General features: G+C 39.9%; 1 protein-coding gene across 10 annotated transcripts in view; it reads left to right on the top strand.

Annotated features, from left to right (window-relative positions):
• Window positions 1-16,536, top strand: part of CTNND2 (catenin delta 2) — a 680,231-nt gene that overhangs the window by 214,822 nt on the left and 448,873 nt on the right. The window contains exon 1 of one of the 10 annotated variants that reach the window (XM_080382086.1): window positions 11,574-11,871. The exons of the other annotated variants lie outside the window; for them this stretch is intronic. The gene's annotated coding sequence lies outside the window, so the exon portion shown is untranslated. Of the gene's footprint in view, window positions 1-11,573; window positions 11,872-16,536 lie in introns of those variants that run through there. 10 annotated transcript variants of the gene reach the window in all.

Raw genomic sequence — 16,536 nt, 5'->3', positions numbered from 1 at the left:
CTTTAGCGTGCAGGAAAATAATTAGAGACACACACTGATAGAAACAGCAAAAGTGGTGAGGGACAGGGGAAAGAAACTGGAAAATGCAGAATATGAAAAATTGCTCTCGTGGAGAGCCAGGAAAACCAAAGGAAGCAAGGACTTTCTGCAGCTGGCCTTGTGCTCGGTACTAAACACTGCCTACCTCTTTACCTGCCCCTTCAGTTCATACTGCCAGCTGTCATCAGGAGACAAAAATCCTAGAAAAGTCATTGCCCCTTATCATTGACCGAGATTTACTCGTTCATGTTTTTTTTCCATGATGTTCCACAGTCTTTGATTTCAGGTTCCCAAAATGTTTAAGAGCTCATGATGAACCCCCAAAAAGGATGATGCTTCTGAATTGGTGAATGGTTTAAGGAATGTAGCTGACACCTAAGATGGTGTTTCCAAGTTGTCATCCTGCTCAGTGAAAGACTAGCCACGAGCAAGGCAACAAGCACACCTCCACAACCCCTTGCTTGTGATTTCTTGCAGCAATGCTGACAGCAAATATTCCACAGGCTATGGGAGCTGGGGAAATAGCCTTGCTGGGCTCTATGCTCTCCTTACTGCTTTCAGTTATGTTCCCACAGGCTAAGTAATATGTTTTAAGCTTATGAAGTAGTGTGAATTAATCGCCAGACTGACTTTATTCCACTACTTACTGCTAAACATCTGGCAAAAGACTTTTAACTGAACTATTCCTCATTCTCTCATTGTCTTCGGTAACATGAAGGAGCAGAAACATGGACATCATTATCAGTTGTGATTATCACTTATTTACATCTGCTTGAAATTCCAGATGCTTGAGAAGTCTGCTTGTTTTACACAGTATGAGAAAAATCTTTCCATTAAAAACCCACAACTTTTTGATGTTTCTTTTGGTACATCTTGCTGTATTAATGCAGTCTCTAAGAACATGGTATTTTGAGGTGGTTGTCATATATTACCTTCTAGAAAGCTGTACTACATACAGCTATAAGTGCTATAATATTCTGGAAGTTCTAAGATGGATTAATCTTTACCTACCTAGTGCATAAAGATTTCAAGTGTGGAAAAGGTAATTTAAGTGGGTGCAACCCTTTCTGCGCTAAGAATGCATATGGCAGCTATGCATGCATACCAGCATTGCATAAACATTTACCTGTTTCAGACCTTTCAAAATGTGCAAGTGTAACTTCTTTCCATTATCATTTATTCTGAGTTTAAAAGTTTATTTGCATTGATTTTTATTGTTAAAATAAGGCCAGGTTGCATGCTAAAACATGTGGGTCTGTCAGAATCAGTTCCTCTTTTCTTCTCCAAAACAGCTGACATATATGGGATATGTCCGCATGTGAGTGAGAGCAGAATTGCTCTCCCTAGGTCACAGGGAATGCAGCCTGGTCCATAAGTGGAATAAAAATGGCATGTACCAGTTTAGGTGGGTTTTCTGTTGTTGTTGTTGTTGTTTTATTTTGGGCTTTGGTTGTTTTTGGTTTTTTTTGTTTTTTTTTTTTTTTAAGAAATGCGCAGCAGGCATCTAATTCCTGCAGAATATGCCTTGGGATTGTTTTAGGAAGATATAATTGTTTTTCTTCATGCAGTGAGCTCCTGTTCTCTGTCATACCCTCAGCTGTAGTGTCTGTAACTTCCTAGTTGAGAGAAATTCTGCTGCCACTAGCAAAGCTTGGAGGCCACTTCATTTATAGTAATGATGCCCTATGGACTGTTTTATGAACACTCCCAAAAGCCAACCCTTTTCCCCTGGAGGCCAAGTGAAAGAGATGGTCTTCCCTGAGGTATGGCTGTTTCCAGGTATTTTAAAGATGCTTCAAGAGGCATGAGTTAGGGAAGATTTTAGCCATTCTTTTGATAAATGTATACAGCCAGAAAAGGTTCTCATTAGGAGGGTTAGCTTTCTTAGTCTAGTAAGACACCCTGGGAAATGCATTGCTACCTTTCCTTGAACACTCCCAGCAGATATTTTGAGTGTAGGTGAGTTTGAGCTCTTATGTGGGTCAACATAATGTAACTTCGCGTCCTCCGGCTTATAGAGATAATGTGGTCTTAAATATTAAAGTAAGTTCTTAGACTGAACAGTCTCTTCGTTATCATTAGATGGTTTCCACTCATGTTTTCTACACAGTATATCAGCTTGGTTTACTGGTAGCTATAAACATGTCACGTGAGCGCTGCTACTCAAAAAGCTTGGTAACAGATTTTGAATTTAGCACTCGCAGGCAAGGTGTAAAGGCTGACAGACAGCTCAGCATGGGTCAGGGCACAAGCAGAAACTCTTGCAAAATGTGTTGCCAAAAAAAAGAAAAGAGACAATAAATTTGCATCTCTCCATGGGAAAAGGCAATGATCAAAATCTCTGGAAATTTGTGAAGAGGGAGAAGAAAATAGTGTGGTGGAGCACTCTGTGCACAGAGAAATAATTATCCACTAGATCAAAGTTACTCATGGCTGACGGGGCAGGTAAAGGTGGGGTGAAGGATAATGTAGGCAGGGATCTATATTGTCACCTTTCAAAAATGAAAGAGATTGCTGTAGGACTGCACCCTGCTTGGGGAGGACACTGCCCTGCCCGTGCAGTGGCACCCTCTCACTCCTCCTAGTGCAGCCCTGGGCTTGCTGCTCCCTGACCATTGCTGGGGCCAGCACTGGTGCCCCAGACAGAGCTGAAATTAGAGCTGCTGAGCCATGGGCAAGGGTGCTGGTAGGAGTTGCTGGTGGGCCATGAAGGTCTGGCACTACAGCCTGTTGCAGTTGCATGGGAAATGGCAGGTCTGGCTACCAGTCTGAATTGAGTTGTTTGGTGCTTTGGGGGCATGGGTTTTTTTGGGGTGCTAACTGCCCTGTTCCATATTTTGAAATGTAAAGAGGCAATTAGAAAGCAAGTTGGATTTTTTTAAAAAAAATATACTGCTGCCATTTGTGCTTACTACAGCATTAGCAACTAGCAACAAGGTCTCCTACAGTATGCAGAGGAAAGTCAGTAGGTGGTTTTTCTCCCCCAAATCTTGTTGGGTTTGCATGAGGGACAGGCAGAGAAACAGCATGCCAGTAGAGAGAATAATGTGCTTGCAGAGGATTGCTGGGATTTTTTTGTTGTTTCTTCAGGGAACTGGACTTAGCCTAAAGAATGGGAGGTAAGAAAAGTGAAAGGGAAGGAAAACATAAAGAGAGAGATTGAGGAGAGATGAGGAAAAAGATGGAGCTGCAGAGTGAAGACACAGTGTGGAAAGGATGTTATCTAAACGTAGCATCGGTAAGTAAGTTATTAGAGTGAATGCATGATTGAGTAGGGCATGTTAGCAGAAGTTTAAGTCACTTAATTGGTCTGTTAATCACTGTCCAAGTTGCTTTCTCTCAGGAGTGCATAACAGTGTTCCTTGGTTTTTTGCAGTAAATATTTTTCAAAAAATGTTCTACAAATGGAATTTGAGGCCTTAAATATTTACCCTGAAAGCATAAAGCATATGATCATACTTCCATATCTTCTTGTTCTACAAAACCATTATATTCTTAATAAAACTTACGAAACAGGTTCACTGTGTGCTGTTTGGAGGAAAAAACCCAAACCACCACCTCTGCCTTTATCTGATTAAAAGCCTAAACTAAACTCCAGTAGCCAAGCAGTCATGATTGTCTCAAAGAATTCTCTGAAATAGATTTATTTTGCACCTGGTATTATTGCTGTAACAAGTGAAGGTTAATGCGCCTGTCACCCCGAAAGGAATGGTGGGTGCAGCCATTAACGAGTGCCTCTCTCTTTTCTGTTAGTATCAATGCCTCAGATATCTTTCTGAACATGAGATTCACTCCCTGCTTTTTATCTGTTCTCCTTTTCTCCATCAGCCTCCATGACTCCTTCCAATCAGGTTACCTTGTGTTCATTTGTGGTAATCATTTGTCAATTTATTCTGAGAACTTCCCCAGCCAATACAGAAATCCATTAAATCTATATAACAGGTTAATCTCAACTAATAATTACTTAATAATCTTGATGGAAATACACATTTTCTTCAGCCCATTGCCAAGTCACAAGCCTGAGAAAAAAATCTAATCTGTTTTGTAAAGTTTGCTAATGACAAATTCTGGCTGACAGATTGAAAAATTAGGTCCACTGTGTTGGGGTGCACTCAGTTTAAGAAAGTGATTAACTATATGCCAAGCTATCAAGGAAATTTTGCATGAAAAAAGAGAAGTTATTAACATTATGTCTATGCCCAGTGATTTCCTAATGTCCATTTTAAATATACATGAAAAAAAATAAATCAGCAGCATACAGCTATTTTCAAGAAGTGGAGTTTTGAAACTATCAAAAAGAGAAGCCTGAAACAGGTTTGTTTTTTTTTTTTACTCACTTGTACCCTCCCCCAGTTTTTCCCCCTGTATCTTTGACTTCAAAACCACTTTTATTTTCGCTATAAAATTTTAGTTACATCTGCTTGCTAATTGAGTGAGACACAGACTTTGGGTTTCCTGAAGGGCTCCTCCTTATTTTTGCCCTCCCATCAAACCACGGCTGCATCCTGGGAGACTGTTTTTTCCAGTGCTGCTGGATTCGCTGACACAGGTAGGTCATAGCCTAGGATGATTTAGAAGTCCCACCCTTGCTAAATAATTCAACCTGTTTTATGGCTATTTGCTTAATATCCCATTTCTGCAGAGCTGGTAAAGTGTCTGACAAAAGGTCGAATTGATTGCACAGCTTCCCTCTGTTGAGCTTAACTTCTGCTGCTTCCTGATGCTGCTTTCAGTATATCTTGACTTCTGATTGATTTTCTTAATTAAAAAATTGATGCAAAATGTCTTTTCTAGTGAAAAGTGTGTTTGTCAATATTCTTCACTCCTTGTATGGATTTCTGTTACGTTTTTATTTTGGTTACTAGCACCTGACCTGTTTATATTCTGGTCTGCTTGAAAATCCAAATCTTTGTTTTCCATACGAAGTATAACATTTGCTCTCATCCTCTGTATCGCATCATGCTTTTTAGTGAAAAGCATAACTTCAAGATCTTTTGGGGAGCAGGTAGCAGCCTCACGCTACCAGACCAGTAGAGTATTTTTATATTCAGAAAGAAGAAAAATAACTTGTTGTGACCAATAAGTCTTTATTCCTGGTCAGAGATGAATTTTCAGATAAAAGGATATGTTTCTTCTTTGCCTTGTGACAGAAAGTCGGACTTAAAAAGCATTCTACTTGTTCAAAGTGACTCGGAGGCTGACACTGTGTAAGACTGGGTATGACACACAACAATGTGTGTGCTTGTTCTGTGGATTCAAAGTACCCCTTTGGTTCTTGAACTCTTTTTAGTTTGATAGAAAACCCATCATAATGTTTGACTATTACAAAGCTTCAGCATCACAGATGTTGAACTTTGCCTGACGTTTGTATACATCATAGAAGATGTAGCAAGTGAAACTGGGTTACAGACATTGTTTTGTGTTGTGGTGGTGAATTATTTCTGTCACTGATCACTACACCAGCAATGGAGTACACAGCTGTAATAACACATTTTCACATTCCATTTGTTAGTTGCAGTATTGATTTAAATCTTTTTTCTGATATACCATTTTTTCACATGGACTTACTTTGGTATTAAATAAAGCACCTTTGAGGTTTCCTTTATTTGAAGAATAATTTTTAACTGGAAAAATCCTACATTTGAAAAGAAAATTGCACAGGCCTCTGAAGATTGTATACAACCGAACATGTCATTAATTTGGTTTTCCGTGGTTCTGTATTGCCAGTGTGACAGGCAGGCTGTTGACGTCAAGAACAGAAAAAAATAAGCAGTTTGCACGATTTGAAATAGCCTACTTTGGGAGTTTTTTTGCCCTTTTTTTACCCATGCCACCTCTCTTTCTTTAATACAGTGCTCAGAACTGCTTTCTGTTGCAAGGCTCTGCATGCACAGACCAGGTGATGTTGCAGACATCCATGTTCTCTGCGAATCTGGGAGTACCTTCAGCATGCCTGTTAGGTAGAGTTTCCACTGATGTTTGCAGAGTTTATCCAGAATGGATTTCTTCTATTTTTTTAGCATTCATAGAAGGGTGAGAAGTGAGTGCATGAACGGTCTCTTTTGTACAGGGACAAGGGAAAAATTTAAAAGAGTAATTCTAACTTCAGCTAGGAAAGGACAATAGGAGATTCAAGTCTCCAAGGCTGGCAGCACAAAATATCCTCTTTACTTTCCACTAATACTTGAAAATATGCACAACAGCAGAAATAACTATTCTGTATAATCTAAAAATCACAGGTAGTCAGAAATTAGGTGGAAGCCAAGTACATTACCAAGAATAAAGCTAAAATGTGTCATATTAAGGGATTCTAACATCTGTGCATTTTACCAGTCTTCCCATAGCTCTGTCATTGTCAGACACCTGCAGGTTTCATTGTGGCAAGTGCTTGCCATTTCCACTAATGTAACTCTCCTTTAAGGGTTTGGTGGTCATTTCCATCAGTATGAGAGGTATTTAGCAACCCTATAAAAGGAACTGCTTGTCAGTCTAGGAATGAGGAAACATATTTGCCTCTAGATTACCAGTTCTGAAATTGAAGCTGGCTGAACGTTGTTGGCAAAGTGTTTTCATATTGCAAATGGACATGTTAGTGTACCTATCTCATAGCAAAACTGTTGTAGCATGTTTCATACTGCTTTTAAAACAATCAGCACAAAAAAAGGAATAGAAGCAAACTCTCAGGTACTACAAGCACGAGCTCCGCAGTGGGAAAACAGCTGAAATGAGAAAAGCTGTTTTGTTTATAAGTGTAGATTTTGTCAAAAGGCAATATCTTACCCCCCAACCCCACCCCACCCCATACCCCTGAATTCACCTGTATTTTCAGTGTTTGACTTTATCAAGCTGCCCCAGCAGATCACCCTTCTAGATTTGATTGTTGTGAGGGGTAACCAGACTTTTAAAACAGAAGTCATGAGATACAATTAAATTAAACTGTGTATCTCTTAGAAATCTGGTAAGAAACTCCCAATGAACTTTTTAAATTGCAAATCTTCATTTTCAAACATTTTCTGTACAGTGTGTCCAAAAAATCCTTTTGTAGCAGGGAGAAACCACTATTAACTCAATTAGTTGAGATTTAAGTACAGTACTTCCACAAGCGTTAGCTCTCCATGGTAATTCTAGTTGACCTAAGTCAGTTCCTACTAGAATCAGAGTGTGTTTGACTTCTGGTTTCCAGGAAGTCATGGAAGTGTCCAATCCTTCTAAAATTGTTTTTTGTACTGTCTGACTTAAAAGTGGTTCACATTTTGCGAAATTCTTGCTAGGTGTTGAAAAACATTCAGAAATACTTATAGATATGATGAAATATGGTAGGATGTGTCTTGGTAGCTCTTCTAACAAAGCTGGTTAGCAAATACTAAAGTGCTTGGCTATGTTGTCTTCTTTCTTAATGTTACTGAGTTGGTTATTCCCACCCACAATGAAACAAAGTAAGTCTTAAAGACTCTGTGGCCTGTAATAGGTGGGTTTTTTTGTGGTTTGTTTTTTGTTTGTTTGTTTGTTTTTTAAAAGAATTCTGCTATTCATTAGTGTTGCAGAACATAAAGAGCAAAAGTTGGTGGAAGAAAGTGATATATACTACTGTCTGTTCAGATGGGGAGAAGAGCTTTCTTCATTCATTATGCAAGAACAAAATTCCCTGTTTACACTGTTTTCCATGACATATTCAGCTCAGGCAGAGAAACTGGAGGGATCTGCAGAGCCACAGTATCACACAAACCCCATACTTGTTCTACTAGAGTGGTCTTCCCCACGGTGTTACCAAGTCAAGGCTGAAGCATGAGTAAAACACAGTAAAAGACTGTGACACAGGCCTGAGCTTCTGAAAATCATCTGAGGTTTTGCAGTACTATTTCATGGTGACTTTAATGTCACAAACCATGAAATGTTAGTAGAGAAAAGGGAAAGATTCTGGAGTAATCTCTGTCTGAGTATGCATAGATTGTCAAGCAAAGGAACAGCTAAATGTGCCCTAGAAAAGATTTAGTAGGAGGAAAACACAACCCAGTATAGAAACCACTACCAAATTAATCCAGTAAATATTTGTGTGACTTTAAATAAAATAATCTTATTTCTGCTTTGCACAGCAACTTATCCTGTTCATGCATCGTGTTGGCTCACTATACACATTGAGGAGAGCACAAGTTAACCCTTAACTCTGACCTTAATAAAGCTGCAGTGAAATGTTTACACATTTATCTCTTCTGAAAAGCACAGATTTCAGTATTGATGTTTTTCATTCAAATTACAAAGAATCTACTTAGTGTTGCTACACTCTTGATCCTTGAAGGACCAGTGTGACAAGGATGGGAATGCGCATTTATGTAGATTAAAGTGAGGTGGCTGTTAGCATACATACACCGAATTGTGGTTCAGATATAGCATTCATGTGCTGCATAAGCAATAGAAAAATTCTTCACCTAACCTTTCTCAGTGTACCAACCTAAAGGCATTTTTCCTTGAGTAAGTATTACTGGAAAGCCTAAAATACATTTTAGGATTCCCTTCTACTTCTCCCTGTCCAAACTCTCAAAGTTTGCACAGCTTTAGCTTATAGTAAGTCAAACAGGATTTGATCAATTCAAAGTGTATAGGAATTTTTTCGATTCAGAAAAAGTACATGCTCAAACGACAGGAAGAGTGTATGGGTTTGGAATGAAAATAGTTTTCTTCCAGTTTCATCAATCCGTTTTATAAGGTAGGGTCCCTTTATATAAACATAGCGATCTGTACAAATGTCAAATTATTGAACAACTATTTCATGAATATGTGGGAATCCATTTTAATACCAGTCATTGATCTTGGCAATGAGAACGAAATCCCTTTGAATTTTATCATGAGGTTAAATTTCTCTATTAAATATACTGCAAAATTGAGTGTGTTGTGCACTGCTGCAATATCTATAACTTCATAGTGCCCGTTTTCTTACTTTTTCAATACAACTTTCCTGAGATGGCGATGCATATTAGCACACTGAAATGAGACAGGATGGCCATTCACAGTATTTCAGTAAAGGAGAACACACTCAGACTGCTGTGTAATTAATTACCCCTTGGAGATACTATTTCATGTGGAGTAGATTTATTTCTATTAAATTGCCATTTATTTGTGACCTTTAATTTATCATAAACACTCTTCCTTCTACATCCTAGGCAGCCATGGAGAATAACAATAAATTTTTGCATTGCTTTCCTTAAATGACACAGCTTGGCAGAGTTTCAAGGAATCTAGTAGGTTTGCCATTCAGGAACTAAAAGCTTTACATTATAATTTTCTATCTATTGCCCCCAGCAACATTTTACTTTCTTGAAATTTTAGAAATATATTTACCTGTCGGGTTTACTTTTAGAAAAGTTTCTGGGTGAAGCAGCCGATTGCATCCTTTTGAAAATTATTATTATTATTGCATTGGCCTCAGCAGATGTTTAGTGTAGGTTTCTAATGCTAAACCTTTGAACCTGTGCTTCCTGGTTCTTCCCTCTGTCCCCTTTTCGGGGTGGATTTGAGGGCAACCCCTGTGCTTTTGTCTACCCCAGAGAGCATGGATAAACCCAGGGAAGGTTGGTAGGAGCTGAGTCGGTGGGTTTTTTTTCCCTTCAGACCCTGAAATGTCGTTCTTTGTTCTGCAGTGTGTATACTGTGTCCTATCAAATCAAGAAAAACTGACCTCAGCTTCACTGTGACATTTCGAGAGAAGACTACTGAAATGTGCACTGAAATTTTACAAGTCCCAATCATTAATAGTAAATATTAATGATAGTGGGTGTTAGGTACATGGTCATGATGGTTCAGAAAAGGGGGCGGCTCTTTGTAAGAAGTAGAAACAAGACATTTCTTCAAAATCTGGACTGAATATGGAATTTAAAGAAAAGGCTGAAATGCACACCTTCAGTCCAGGCCTTCAGCCTTTTGCCTGAATGTTAGCAGCAAATAATGAAGGCTGTGTGCTGTGATTATTTTTTTTTTTTTTTAAATTAAAATGGGTGTAACAATCACGTTTAGTTTCATTAAAAACTTCGATTAGGGAAGGGCTTATTTTGGAGAGCCTAAGCTGACAGTTTATTCACATGAAATGTTTGAATATGAAGGTCTTACTTAGGTAAAAGGGAAGGCTATTTTTCCTGGCAGAATCTTTGTATACAAAATAATCAGTTGTTTTCCTCTGGTGTAGCGATCACAGAGGTGTTGCTCATCTGAAATGCACGGAACGAGTAAGGCATTTTAGCAAGAAATCCTCAGAAGCAAGTCTTCCAGACTTCAGCAGAATAATTGAATTACTTAAACATTTGGACTGCACCAAAGAGCAATAGCGTTCTTCTACAGGCATAATTACATCTATGAGGGTCTTGCAGGGGTCTGTAAGAATTTGTCTTGAATATTGCTTGAGCCTCATTTCCACCTTCGGCATCTTGATTCTTGACCCAAGACCTCTGAGAGTTCAGGGTGTGCAAGGAGCCTGGCAGCATTCAGCGGAGGTAACCCTGGAGGTGACCCTGTAGGCAAAGTTAACATGGAGCTTGTGGTGGAGCCTTGGGTTGTCCCTGCTGGAGGCCAGGCCAGGCCCTTAGCGCTCAGCTGTAACCTTGCCCTTTATTGCTGTACGCACCTCCAAAAATTTGAGCATCTGTTAAGTTTTAATTTCTAGGTGCCTGTGTATTTAAAACAAGTGTCATAGCTTCAGGTCATACAGGCTGCAAAGCAGAAGTTTAAAAGAAAAATATTTTTTTACAAAACCAACTATACCCCAAATTGCAATGTTTTGTATAGGAGACTGATAAGCTGAAGATTGTGAGCTTTAATTAATTCAGCGTGAAGTTGTGCTGTGCTGAGATTCTGCTGTAGCATATCGACTTCTACTCTCAGTTAGATCAACCTAAATAAATACGGACATGTATGAAGATTGATCTGCACTCTGGAAGGAAAAAAAAAAAAAAAAAAAAAAAGAGAAAACGCTGGAAATGCCTGGCTGGGCCAGGGGCAGGGGGGCGGCATCTGCCGGGCTCGGTGCCAATGCCGCCCGGCCTGCGTTTGAACGGCCGTTGTTGCTGGTGCTGTGAGGCGGGGTCGCGGCCCCGCGTCTGCGGGGGGTGTTCCCCTGCCACCCTTGTCGCCATCACTGAGAGTGGTTTGGTTTGGGTGGGGTTTTTTTGGTCTTTTTTGTGTTTTTTTTGGTTTTATTTTCGGGGGGGGGGGGGGGGGGGGTCGGAGGGCGGTCCCAGCCAGCGCGCGTGCAGCGCGGGGTGGCGGGGGTGGGCGGGGCCGGCGATGAGGTGTTGCTGAATGAGGGCGATGGGGGGCTCGGCCCGCCGTTGCCATGGAGACCTTTGTGCCCGGCGGAGCGCGCCTGCCCCGCCCGGCCTGCCCCGCTGGGCCAGCGGCAGCTGCCCGCCCCCCGGCCCCGCCGCCGCCGCGCCCCCCCCCAACGGCCCTGCCCGCCCCCCGGCCCCGCCGCCGCCCCGGCCCCGCCGCTGCTGCGTCGTCTTCCCCCCCCCCCCCCCCCCCCCCCCCCAACCCCGGCCCTGCCGGCCCCGCCGTCTGCCCCCGCGCCTGGGAGGCAGGGCAGCGGCGGAGGGGACGGGTGCTGGTGTCCCGGCTGCTGCCTTTCCCAGCGTTCGGAATGGCCGGCAGCCTTCGCAGGCTAATGTTTTTTGCAAGTTTCTTTTCGTAAGTGGTACAAGGAGGGAGGAAAATAATAATAATAAAAAAGTGACCAGCCCTGCCTGAGCTGCTGCTCTGGAGAGGAGAGCAAGTCAGCTCAGCTTTGAGGACTCCCCAGAGCCAGTGCTGAAGTGATTAAGGGGATTAATTTACAAGTGAGCAACAAAGGTAAAAGATGGATCACTTGTTGGGGGCTGCTTTGTACTTTGAGGTTAAATGAGAGCTTTGGTGAAAAGGTGTGTAACTTCTTTTTAACGCCGTTTCTGAATGGCTTTGGAAATATTTTTGGACCTCAGGATGCTTTAAATCTGCGTGCACGAGGGCATAAGGGCAGTGAGTGTGATGCTGGGTTCTGAAGTCCCTGTGGAAAGCTGTCTGACTTGTGCCTGGTAGGTCTTGGTGTTGGGTCTTTTTGTTTGGGTTTTTGTGTGTGTGTGCGTGTGGTTTTGTTTTTAAACGGAGTTCTCGGCTCAAAATGAGGGAGAGAAATGGATACTTTAAAGTCCATTAAAAGCAAGAAAGTAAATGTTACTTTTCAGTGAAAGTGTCTTGTTTTCCCAAAATGCTTTACGTCCTTATTCAGCAACATTTTATCTCATTGTTGTTACTTCTTGTTTCAGATTGCCTAAAGCAAAGATTTAAGGAAATTACTAATTCCACTGAGATAAAATAATTTACCAGGCTCATCTTCCTTGTGCAAAAATGTATTTTTGTAGGTGCATGCTTTGAGCTTCCAGACCTGTTGCTTTGTACTTTTACCCTAGAAAGTGTTCTCGAGAAATACTATGTATTCAACTGCAGTGGTATTTTTTTCAGAATAGAATCTTCAATAGGTGAGAATGGGTTTTGCATATGTTTAACCTTTAAGTCTTCACTAAGCTTTTCAGGTAGATTTTTTTTTTTTTTTTTTTTTTTTCGTAATGGGTCAGCTAATTTGAAATTCATTATAGAAGATCAGTGAAAGTGATGCATGGTTATGACCTTCTAGTTTCATCCGGTGCTGCTCGGGTCCCATGGAAATGTGACCGACTGTTCAAGGGATTAAATAAATTAATGTGGAGGTCAGTTATGTGTAAAAGTCCCAACAGTGTTTTCCAAAACAGATCTGTATGCCTGTTAAAGTAACATTTTATTTACTTGTTTGAATTAAAGTGAAATATCTAAAATGTAAAACACACACGCACACCCTCTGTGTCTAGTACTTCCTACAAAAAAAAAAAGGGGGGGGGGGGGAAGGGTTTTAGAGCAGATAGGTTTTATTTATTCCTGACTCAAGACACCGCAGGAATATGTTATTGTGGATTAATACTGTTTACTAGGTGATTGCATTTGTCAGTTAGATGAATAAGCATGTACCCTCCTGAAGTGCATAATGAATCAGGGAATTATCTTCTGATATAACCATAACTGTTAGTTTTTATTAGTGAAAATTGGAAACAAAAGATTTTCTAGATGAAACCAGTTTAACTGCTCAATCTTAAACTAAAGGCTTTTTTATAGTTTGGGTTTGTTGGTTTTTTGTTTGTTTATTCCAGAGTATTTAGGATGAAAAAAAAATCTTACTTCAGATGTTCTGGCCTTTAACAGACCAATAAAACTGCTTTAATTACTTCAAGGTTAGGAACTAATTTTATTTTAAAAAAAGAGTTTAGTAAAACTAATGTTTGGCTGGCACTCAGTAGTTTAAATGGTTTGTGTGATTGATTCAAGCTTGTTCCTAGTTGATCCAACTAATCATGTTAACTAGCGTGTACCACTAGACTGATTTTAATAGGACAGCTTAGCTTGTTATGTGATACTTTTGAGGTGACTGTGGTGTCTTAAAGCATGCTTGTTAATGAGGATTATTTCTGTAGCTTTCTAATGGCATGCAATTTAATTTTACTGGCTTCTGAAGTCAAGTGTCCAGAAATTTCTTACCTTCCTCTTATCCCCTTCGAGGTGGGCTGTGTAAAGACTCCAATTAGTCTTGGCTGTGGGAAGAACATGGAAGAGACTTACAAACGGTTAGGAAGAGGCTCGTGAAGCCTGTGGTGACAGAACAGTATCTGAAGTTGTTTTAGCAGTTAATTCCAGTCTCGTTTTTTAAAGTCCTCTGAGTCAGGTGTAGAAAAAAAAAAATAATAATCAGTGAGTCCCTAATAGAGTGTGCTCTGGGTGGAACCTCCTGTGGTTGATAAATATTTCAAGAAGCTGAAAGTTAGTGATACATTTTAAATGCACTGCTAAGCCGAGATACTTCATGGTCCTTTGCATACAAATTTGCATTATTCATTTGTGCTGTGCAGGTAGATAATGGGCCAAATCTATCTTTGGTATTACTCCAGTGACTTCTGAGTAACTGAACTAATTCGACCATATGTGTACATCTTGCTTTTTGGAAGTTCAAGGCAAAGTTGGAATTACTTCAGTGATTTTGTTAAACGGGTAATAGTTGTTTATATACTAACTAGTAATGTTCAGTAGCTTAGGCATTCTTTCACTGAAGTAATTGTAAGCAGAAGGTAGAATTTATTCTTTCTTCTACTTTTTTCTGAAAAAAAACCAACAACCAAAGCACATATTCAGTCTTCTAGCTGTTGAATCCTAAAGTGACTGACAGAATAATATGGTAAAGCAGCTTTCTGTCACTGGTAAGAAGTCATCCCAATAACCTACTAAAGCAGAAGGTCTTGACACACCTGTTTCTGTACCATAATACTTAAAGTAGAAATTCTGTTCGTGTTTTAAGCGGCCTTCCATACAATGGGTGATACTAACACATACTACATTTGTGTGTGTGCATGTATACAAATACACATGTATACAAACTGTTGTACATGTATCGGTACTTATTAAGGACTGGTTTTAACCTATGAGTAAAGGCAGAGGTAACAGAAAATTGTAAGCCCTGATTTAACTGCATGCTCTAGATTTGAAATGCTGGCACTGGGCAGGCCATTCAGGTGGCAGAGTGGAGAAGGCATTTGATGGAAGCTACTATCCCTACATTTAAGTCTGGTACATGAAAGCAGGTATTGTGGGGGGTTTTTTTTGAGTGGTGGTGGTGGTGGGGTGTGTGTGTTTCTTGGTTTTATTTATTTATTTTAGTAGAAATAATGAAAAATTTAAAATAGTTCTTTTTGACATCCAGGGAGATCCTCTCAGAAAACTTTTAGCATGGGATTCATGCTGTTACAAATAGTTTCTGCCAGAGGTCAAGACCTTTTTATGACATTCTTGGAACAACTATTCTATGAATTGGCTTTTGAAAAAGCTAACTTGACAAAGCAGGGACTTCGTCCTCCCAGCCGTGAATACATGAAACACATCTCTGTCAATATGGAGTACTACAAAATTGTGCAGTTTGAAGAACCTGGAAGAAAAAGTAGTTGGAAACACAAGGATATGTCCATTGAAGTAAGGCTGTCCTTAACACACCCTGTGTCTAACACCTTCTAATAACAGTGTGTATGGCAGAGTTATTCAGCAGAGGTCCTTGATTTTGTGGCAGTGTGGTGGAACAAATCAGACCTTTGGAGTTCGTAAGAAAAATGCCTATTTATTTAGTATATTACCTGGGAATTATAACAGTTGTGTATAATTTGTATTTAGACCAATTCTAAAAGTTTTATTCTTAGTGGACTAGAAACATGTTGAAGCCAGAAAACTTTCAGAGCTGTAGAAGTTGTCAGACAAGCTGCGTAGGGAGACTGCTCCCTCCGGGGTTAGGAAAGGCTTTAAAACTCTTACTGAGTTTTACAAATGCAGTAAGCATTTCTTGACAGTTTCTGCTAAAACTATAGGCAGAGAAACAGTATCTTTTTGAACTGTCGAGTTATAACATTAAATCATTTGGTGATGAACAGGCACTCAGGCAGGTGTCATTGTGTTTGGGGTCTTTTTTCTAGTTGTGGCCTCAGTTTTCCTGGTAGTGATGAATACAGCTAATTTCTGTTTAAAGGAGAGCTTGCATTCTTCTGAATAGTATTATCACTTAGTATGTGTGCACTATATGTTAAGATATTTTGATTGTTTAATAAACAAATAATACTCATTATTACCAGTCTTTTAGGGTTGTACAAGTGTTGTGTAAGGATATCTACACCTGGAGTGGTAGCAAATAGTTGATTTGGAAACTGAGGGCAGATGCCTTTGCCTTATGTATATACAGTCTCTCTGTCATTCTGGCGTACGCACAGGGCTATTTCAGCTAGAAACACGTACCCATTTCTTGTTAGACTTGCATGAACAGTGGCTCAAAGATGATGTTGGCTGCTGTGGTGAGAAAAAGGTAGACTGTTTGCCTAGCCTGCAGCATGTCCTAGCAGACTAAGCAGGAAGTTCCAGCATCTTCATTATGGGCTTGGTTGTGCAGTGGCTCATTTCTATTTTGTGAAACCACCACACAATTGGGATTGGTCGTGAATCTGAAATCTAATATGGTTGAGTTAGCCTCTGCTGCTTGACCTTTCAGTCCTTTTTTTTTATTTTTTTGAGTGAATTTATTTTTAAAACTTATTTCCACAGTGAAAGTTCTATTTTGATTTTTTTTATGTGAGCTGACTTGGTCCAGTACTGACTTTTCTTTTCTGTGTTTCCAACTCTTTCAACTTCCCTTAAGTGCCAGATTTTTTGAACATGCAAAAGGGACATGCCAAAACAAACCTGATATAAATTCTCATGCATAGAGGATTAAGATTAATCCATCATTGATAATATCAGAGGGGTGCTGTTGACTAAAATGTAGATAACTTAAAAGTGAAGAGGTGATAAACACTTGCAGGTTTTTTCCCTGTTATTTTAATGGCTTATCTTCAGAAGGGTCAGTATTTTATTACTGGGCCCAGTTTA

The sequence above is a fragment of the Falco punctatus genome, assembly GCF_963210335.1.
Source record: "Falco punctatus genome assembly, chromosome: 3".
NCBI classification, from domain to species: Eukaryota; Metazoa; Chordata; class Aves; order Falconiformes; family Falconidae; genus Falco; species Falco punctatus.
Note: the sequence above shows the minus strand (reverse complement) of the source record. Positions and strands in the feature narration are given on the sequence as shown.